The following is an 8,510-nucleotide window of genomic DNA, read 5'->3' as shown; positions in this document are numbered from 1 at the left end:
AATCCCAGCAGTTTGGGAGACTGAGTCAGGAGGATTGCAAATTGAAGCCAGACTCAGCAATTTAGCAGGGTCCTAGGCAAATTCATGTAGGGAGACCCTGTCTCAAAATAAAAAATTTAAAAAATACTGGGGATGTGACTCCGTGGTTGAGCACCCTGGGGCTCAATCCAAGTACTGAAAAATATACAAATAAAAATTTTTAAAGGGGTGGGGAGCTGGGGATGTAGCTCAATTGTATAATGCTCAATCCCCAATACTACCAAAAAACAAACAAAAAAAATAGTGGGGAAGGGATGATTTAGATTATGAGATTTAAGAGATATAATCAAGCTGGATGTGATGGCACACATCTATAATCTCAGGGACTCTGGAGGCTGAGTCAGGGGGTGTCACAAGTAAGAAACCAACCTGGGCAATTTAGGGAGACCTTGTCTCCTTAAAATGGGGGAAAGGTGACTTAGTAGTAAAGTCCCCTGGATTAGATCCCCAGAACCCAAAAAGAGAGGGGGTGATAATCAAATACAATGAGTACACATTGTTTGAATCCTGATTCAAACAAACTAAAAAACCATTTTCAAGACAAGAGAGAAATCTGAATTTGGTGTGGGGATATTAAGAACATAGGTGATGTTAAGCTACTATTTGTATACATAAAATGAGATAATTGGAAGGAAACTGCGGCTTAATATAGTACAATAGAGAGAAATTAGAAGTATTTCCAAGTGATAGATTGAACCAAAATTCTATCCTGTTCCAAATATTAATAATTAATGGTATTTTCAGAAAGAAATACAGCTACTTCAAAGGCTGAAGCAGGAGAATCTGTTCAACCCAGAAACTGGAGCCAGTGTGGGCAATGTAGCTAGCCCCAATCTAAAAACTAAATACATAAAAAGAACCACTATTAATTCTGTTATTGTAATGAGCTGAATGGCAGCCTCCAAAATACATATTCATATCCTAATTCCAGAAATCTGTATCTATTACTTTATATGGTAAAAGAGTCAAAATGATCTCTTATGGCAGAAGATGAGATTAAGGATTTTGAGAGGAAGGGGTTATCCTAGGTTATCTGGGTGGACCCCAAATCCAATAATGACGAGTGTCCTTCTAAGAGTGAAGCAGGCCAAGCATGATGATGCACACCCCTGATCCCAGTGGCTCAGGAATCTGAAGCAGGAGGATCACAAGTTCAGGCCAGTCTCAGAAATTTAGCAAGGCCCTAAGCAATTTAGTGAGACTGTGTCTCAGAATAAAATATAAAAAGAGCAAGGGATGTGGCTCAGTGGTAAAACGTCCCTGGGTTCAATTCCCAGTACAAAAAAAAAAAAAAAAAAAAAAAAAAAAAAAAAAAAATGAGGCAGGAGATTTGACAGAGAGAAGATGGAAAAGAGGAGGCAATGTGATTTCTGAAGGCAGATTGTAGTGATGTGGACACAAGCCAAGGAATCTCAAGCCACCAGAAGATGGAAAAGGCCAGGTATAGATTCTCCTCTAGAGCCTCCTGAGGGGATTGGGATCTGTTTATTGTTTAATTTCAGACATGGAGACCCCAGGATCCTGAGGGAGTACATTTTCGTTGTTTTGCTTGGTTTTTGTACTGGGGATTGAACCCAGGGGCACTTTATCACTGAGCTACATCCCAGTTCTTTTTGTTTTGGTACAGGGTCTTGCTAAATCCTGAGACTGGCGTCAAACTTCCATCCTCCTCCTTCAACCTTCTGAGTTACTAGTATTATAGACCTGTACCACTGCACCTGGCTACATTGCTACAATTTAGTTATTTTAAGTCATCCAATTTGTGGTAATTTCTTATATTAAAAGAAGTATTCTGACATTTTGCTTATGTAGAAAATAACCATATATTTCAGAGATTCATAGAAGTTTTTAAAGTTTAAGTGACATAATGCCAGGGTCTGTTTTTGCTTTAAAACACTACAGCAGACCCCTAAGTGGTAAGGAGCACACCTAACATCTAGGTCTTATTTTGTAATACATTTGTCCATAAAAAGAACCAAGGCTCCTTGGAGAAAAGAATAATTATAGGACTGTGGCAGGAAAATATCTTGTAATAGAAAGGAAGTATTAGCGGGTCACAGTAGCTGGGGTGGCTGGGGCAGCGGCACCCGCCAGACCGCTCAGATTCAGAAGGCTCCCGCACGTGCCCTGTACACCACCCGGATGCGGGAGAGGAAGGTCAGCTAGGCAGAATGCTCGGCAGAGGAGAAGCCCAGGAGGTTCTCCAGGTTGTGGGCTAAGCCTGCTCCTGCCAAGCCCAGGAAGGCGGCGGATAAGAATAAATCTTTGGACAAAAAGTTCAAACAAAAGGGAAAAGGGGAGCAAAGGGAAAACAGGCTGAAGTGGCTAACCAAGAACTATTTACCTGCAATAAACCGAGAAACGACAAATGAGGAGAGTCCACCCTCTATGAAGCAGAAGAGAAAGAAGCCAACTTTGATTAATCATGCACCATGTCTTATCAGTGGTCCCGTATCCCTTCTTGTACAACCCAGAGGAATGTTTTTATCAACTATTTTGCTCTTTGTTTGTACCGGGGATTGAACCCAGGGGTGCTTAATCACTGTGCCACATCCCCAGCCCTTTTTTGTATTTGGTTTAGAGACAGGATCTCACTGAGTTGCTTAGGGCCTTGCTAAGTATCTGAGACTGGCTTTGATTCTCCTGCCTCAACCTTGAGCCACTGGGATTATAGACTTGCACCATCCCTGCCTGGCTCAACTATTTTGTAAATGCAAGTTTTTTTAGTAGCTCTAGAGACCTTTTTTAAAAGGAGGGAATCCCACCTCATTCCATTTAAGTGTAAATGATTTTTTTTTTCAGAAGGGAAATAATTTGATGGCTGTTTATCTTGGGGTAAACAGTGGGATATTGACTCATGGGAGGCTTGGACTGCCTTGGGTGTCAGCTTAACATTCCATAGGTGGAGGTTAGTTTTATATCCTACAATACAAAGCATATTAAATGGAAGTTTGGAGTCACAGTCTTGCATTTAATGTCTTGAATATTTTAAATTACTTCTAATTTTTTAAATTACTTCTAATTCTTTTTAGTAGAATTGTTTCCTAAAGAATACCACTACTGAATGATTGCTGTCAGAATTGTGTATATTCTGTAACATCTTTGGTTGAGGAAGTCTAGTTTTCCTATTATTTTTTTTAACAAGCTGTGAAAGAAAATCTGAGTATGTAGTGTGTATGACATAAGTTTTGAATTAGTGGGACCTAAGTAACAACAACATTCAAAGATACTGGTACTTGATATTCTATTAAGAAAAATTCACCTCCAAATTAGAAGCTGGAAAGTCACTGGAATAACTGAAAAAGAATCACTGTATAAGGCTTTTTAGATTTCCAGTACATATGTTAAGAATTGTGTACAAAGTGAAATGTCTGTGTACTGATTCTCAACAGTCAATAAAATCTCAATTATGGGGAAAAAAAGGAAGTCTCTCTCTCTCTCTCTCTCTCTCTCTCTCTCTCTCTCTCTCTTTCTCACACACACACACACACACTCACACACAACTTGTGCTCTCACACTCACACACTGGCAGGAGTATGCCACAGTAGCTTAATATGAGAGTTTCCAGTAGCCAAAGCTGGAATAATTTGCGCAAGAAAATAAAATAAAGTAGTAATAATTTATAACCAAAGTTAAAATATCCATGAGTCCTTGGAGTAAATAGTTGAATACATTAATAAATACAGTAGAAGAGACAGATCTCTGTGCTGAAGCATTCCCAATAAGCTGTGTAGACACTCTCCCTAAAGGAGGGAGAGCATAACTCCCCACTCCTCAGGTGTGGGCTATGCCTACTGAGGAGGCAAGACAAGTGACTTTACAGTGGAGAAATCTGACCAGCACCTCAGTCAGTTGATCTAGATTGACATCAAGTTATGAATCATGCTGATAGTATGCACCCTGGATATGATAAAAGTGACACTTTAAGATGGGCATGGTGATACATACCTATAGTCCCAGCTATTCAGGAGGTTGAGGCAGGAGGACTGCTTGAACCCACAAGTTTGAAACTAGCCTGGGAACCTGGGAAGCATAGCAAAACTCTTGTATCAAAAAAAAACCCAACAACAACAACAACAAAAACCACTTGTTGATCTTCCTCCTAAAATCCATAACACTAGTCTAATCATGAGAAAAACCTCAGACAAATTGCAACTCAGTAGTATCCTATAAAACACCTGACGGGTACTCCTCAAAACTGTTAAGGTCATCAAAAACAAAGAAAATCTGAGAATCTGTTTCAGATAAGAAGAGCCTAAGTAGGCAAGTAAATATAAGTGCTGGGAGTGTAGCTTGGTGGTAGAGCACTTGCCTAGCATGTGACACAAGGCCCTGAGTTCAATCTCCAGCACTACAGAAAAGACATTATTTCAAACAATTGGCAATATTTGAATGTGGACTGTAGATTAGTTAATAATGGTACATCAATATTAAATTTCCGGGCTGGGGAGATAGCTCAGTCAGTTGAGTGCTTGCCTTGCAAGCACGAGGCCCTGGGTTCCATCCCGGCACAGCAAAAAAAAAAAAAAAAAAAAAAAAAAATTAAATTTCCCATTTTTAAAAAAATTATACTATGTTTACATAAGGAAATATCCTTGATCTTTGGAAGTTCACACATAAAGGCAAAGGGTCATGTTATTTACAGTTATCTCTAAATACTTCAGAAAAATATAAAATTAAATATGACAAAGTGCTAACAACCACTGAATCTGGGCAAAAGGTACATGGTTGTTCTTTGTACTATTTTTAATATTTTTTATTTTAAGTTACTTGAAATAGAATTTTTAAACAAACTTTTGGCGTGAGCTGGGGCTGTAGCCTAGAAGATGCGAGGTACTGGGTTCGATCCTCAGTCCCACGTAAAAATAAATAAAGATATTGTTCCCATCTACGACCAGAAAATATTTAAAAAAACAAAACTCTTTGGTTGTATGAGAATTGAACCAGAGCATTTCATGTGGTGGGCAAGCACTCTCCCACTAAGCTACATCCTTAACCCTCAAATAGAAATTTTTTAACTACACCAAAGATAACTTTAAAAAAGAAATGCATAGAAAGAACAAACCAATTTGGCAAATGTTGATGATAGCTGAATCTGTGCGATCAAGACTGAGGGGTTCATTATGACATTCTGCTTTATGTTTGAGCACTTTAAGCCTCCTCCCTCCCCTAAAAAGCTAAAACATATACACACTCATACACATAAAACCAAACACAGGCACAAATCCCCAGCCTTCCAGATGTTCTCCAAATTCCAGGTGCTACTCAGACTATTTGCCACAAACCCTCTTAGTACTTAGCAGTAACTACTAGATACAAAATTATTGATAGTTTTCTAATCTTCTATCATGTGCTTGCTCCCAAAGATGTTCAACATGTTTTCTTGCAGTGCTTATAAAAATGATCAACTAATGCTTTATGCAATAGTCTAAAGAGTTTTGGTACAAATTTAATTTCTCAACATCAATTTTTTTATGAACCAGCGAACCATGGTGGTGCATGCCTATAATTTCAGTGACTTGGGAAGCTAAGGCAGTAAGATTACAAATTCAACACCAGCCTCAGCAACTTATCAAGGCACTCAGCAACCTGTCTCAAAATTTAAAAGGACTAGAAGTGTAAATCAGTAAAAATGCACCCCTGGGTTCAATCTCTAGTACCAAAAAAAAAAAAAAAAAAAATTATGTGCCAGAAAAAATTTTCAAGCTAGTAGTTAATGAATTATTTTAAAAAATTAATAATTATTTCATAATTCCCTCTAACTTATCTTTTAAGAATATACAAATTTTAAAATACTATATTTGCCTAAATCGGAGATGATTTAGTGATTGCCTAGATCCTTATCAAGGAATAGATACTGCAGATCAGAGTAAGGGAATTTTCAAAATGAAAAGTGCTTCTAATTTCATCATCTATCTACATTCAATATTCAAGAAGAGTGCTTCTAATTTCATCATCTATCTACATTCAATATTCAAGATTCAATCAATAGAATTCCTCCCCGCCCCCCCCAGTACTGGGGATTGAACCCAGGGGTGTTCTACCACTGAGCTGTACCCCCAGCCCTTTTATTTTTTATTCTGAAGCAAGGTCTCACTGAGTTGCTGATGCTGGCCTCAAACTTGTGATCACCCTGCCTCAGCCTCCCAAGTCAGATTACAGACATGTGCTACTGCCCCCCCCCAATATATTTTCATGTTTAAAGAAAATTAAGTGGCTCAGTGGTAGAGCACTCGACTAGCATGCGTGAGGCCCTGGGTTTGAGCCTCACCACATAAAAGTAAAATAAAGGTATTGTGTCCACCCACAAATAAAACAACAAAATATTAAAAAAAAGAAAAAGAAAATTAAACTGTTACTTGGCAATGTCAATACAGTCCTAGGGGCTGGGGTAAGGTTAGGCTAAAAGCCCTTGTTGCTCCAGAGCTTCAGTCAGATTGGTAGGAAAAAAAGGCAGCTTTGGGGGCTGGAGTTGTGGTTCAGTTGTAGAGCGCTTGTGTGGTAAGTGTGAGGCACTGGTTCCATTCTCAGCACCACATATAAATTATTAAAGGTCCATTCAACAACTAAAAAATATTTAAAAAAAAAACACTTTCTTAAAAAAAAAAAACCAGTTTTGAAGGAATATAGATGAAACTGTTTCAAAAGTCCCATCTTTGAAATCTCTAAAGTGAGCAAAGCTTTTAAAGGAGAAGAGACAGGGAAGTAAGACCAAAGACAGGGAATGTACATATGCAGATTTAGTTAGGCTGTGCTAAACAGGCCTGGGGAGGGACATTCTCCATATTCAGCTCCCTTGGAGCCTGTCAGGCCATGGGAAGCAATCCCTCAGTTTCTACTAGCTAAATGAGAGAGTTAACTTCAGAGAGGCCCCTCAGAAATTCAGGCTGTTTCAATACTGGAACAGAACAGGTGACATCCCAATATATTATCAGTCAACTGTAATGTGGGAAATTCTGCCAGTAAATGATCCAGTTCCTTCAATAAAATGTAGAGGGAACTGTTTTATATTGTCTTACAAGCAAGTCAACTGAACACAATGAGTAGACCTTGTTTAGATCTGCATTTGAACAAACTATAAGTCAAGGAATAAATACTAAAATCAGATATTAGTATTAAGCAAGTTCTTTTCTGTCAAGTATGGTTTAGTACTGTGGTTTTGTTAAAAACAAAAGTCCTGATCTTTTAGACATATACATGAGTATATATTTATGGGTAACATTAGGTTGCCCAGGATTTGTTTTAAAATACCTGAGTAATGAAAGAATAAATGTGGTACTTTTTCAAGTGATGATTAGGTTCATTGACCTAAACTCTCTACTTTTCTGTGTGTTTGAAAATTTCCAACTGAAAGACTTATGTTCATAACTTAATTTGAATCTTCCAACTCATTACCATCCACTGGAGGTCTTCCCCATTTCAGTCTATGGCAATTTCATCCTTCCACTTTCTCAGGTCAAAAACCTTGGAGTCATCCATGTCTGATTTCCTTTGGTCACACCCCCAACGTCCAATCAACTGCCAAGAAATCCAATTTGCTCCATGTTCAAAATATGGGTACTTTTTACCATCTACCCCCAGTCCAAGGAAGCATTCTCTCTCACCTGGATTATTAGCACAGCCTTTTAAGTGTTTACCCTGCTTCCTACCCTTCCAACTCCCCACAGTCCATTAGTCCATTTGCAACACCAGAATACAGAGTGATCCTTTCAGAATGTAACAAACAACATATCACTCCTCTGGACAAGAAACTCATTAGATCCCTACTGCAGAGTAAAATCCCAAGTCTTCATGAAGGTAACTAAAACCTATGACATCTGGCCCCATCATTACCCTCTTGTCCTCCTTTCCTTCTCTTCTCCCCATCCTTTTCCCTATCCCAACTGGCTCCCTCATAGCTCCTTAAGCATGACAAGCACGCTTCCATCTCAGGGTCTTTGATGTGATCATTCTCTTTACCTAGGTATTTCCCTCAGAGAGCTACATTGCTCACTTCCTTCAAGTGTTGGCTCAAATTCACTTTTTTTTTTTTTTTTTTTGCGGTGCTGGGGATTGAACCCAGGGCCTTGTGCTTGCAAGGCAAGCACTCTATCAACTGAGCTATCTCCCCAGCCCCTCAAATTCACCTTCTAATTGAGTGGGGTGTTGCAAGTCTGTAGTCCCAGCTTCTCAGTAAGTGAGGCCCTTGAGCCCATAGTTATAGACTAGTTTGGGGCAACTTAATGAGACCCATCTCAAACAATAATAAGCAAAAACAAAACAAAACCAGGACTGGGGATGTAGATTAGCAGTAGAGTGCTTGCCTAGTATGTGCAGGGGCCTGGGTTTGATCACCAGCATTGACAAAAACAATTCACCTACCCCGACCACTCAACTTAGCATTCCTCAAACCCCTTTCTTTCTCTGCTTTCTCTCCAGAGCTTTTATCACTTTTTTATATGTATATCTAATTCATACATACACATTTACAT

Source organism: Sciurus carolinensis, chromosome 3, assembly GCF_902686445.1.
Source record: "Sciurus carolinensis chromosome 3, mSciCar1.2, whole genome shotgun sequence".
Taxonomy (NCBI): Eukaryota; Metazoa; Chordata; class Mammalia; order Rodentia; family Sciuridae; genus Sciurus; species Sciurus carolinensis.
This window is presented reverse-complemented; position numbering follows the sequence as displayed.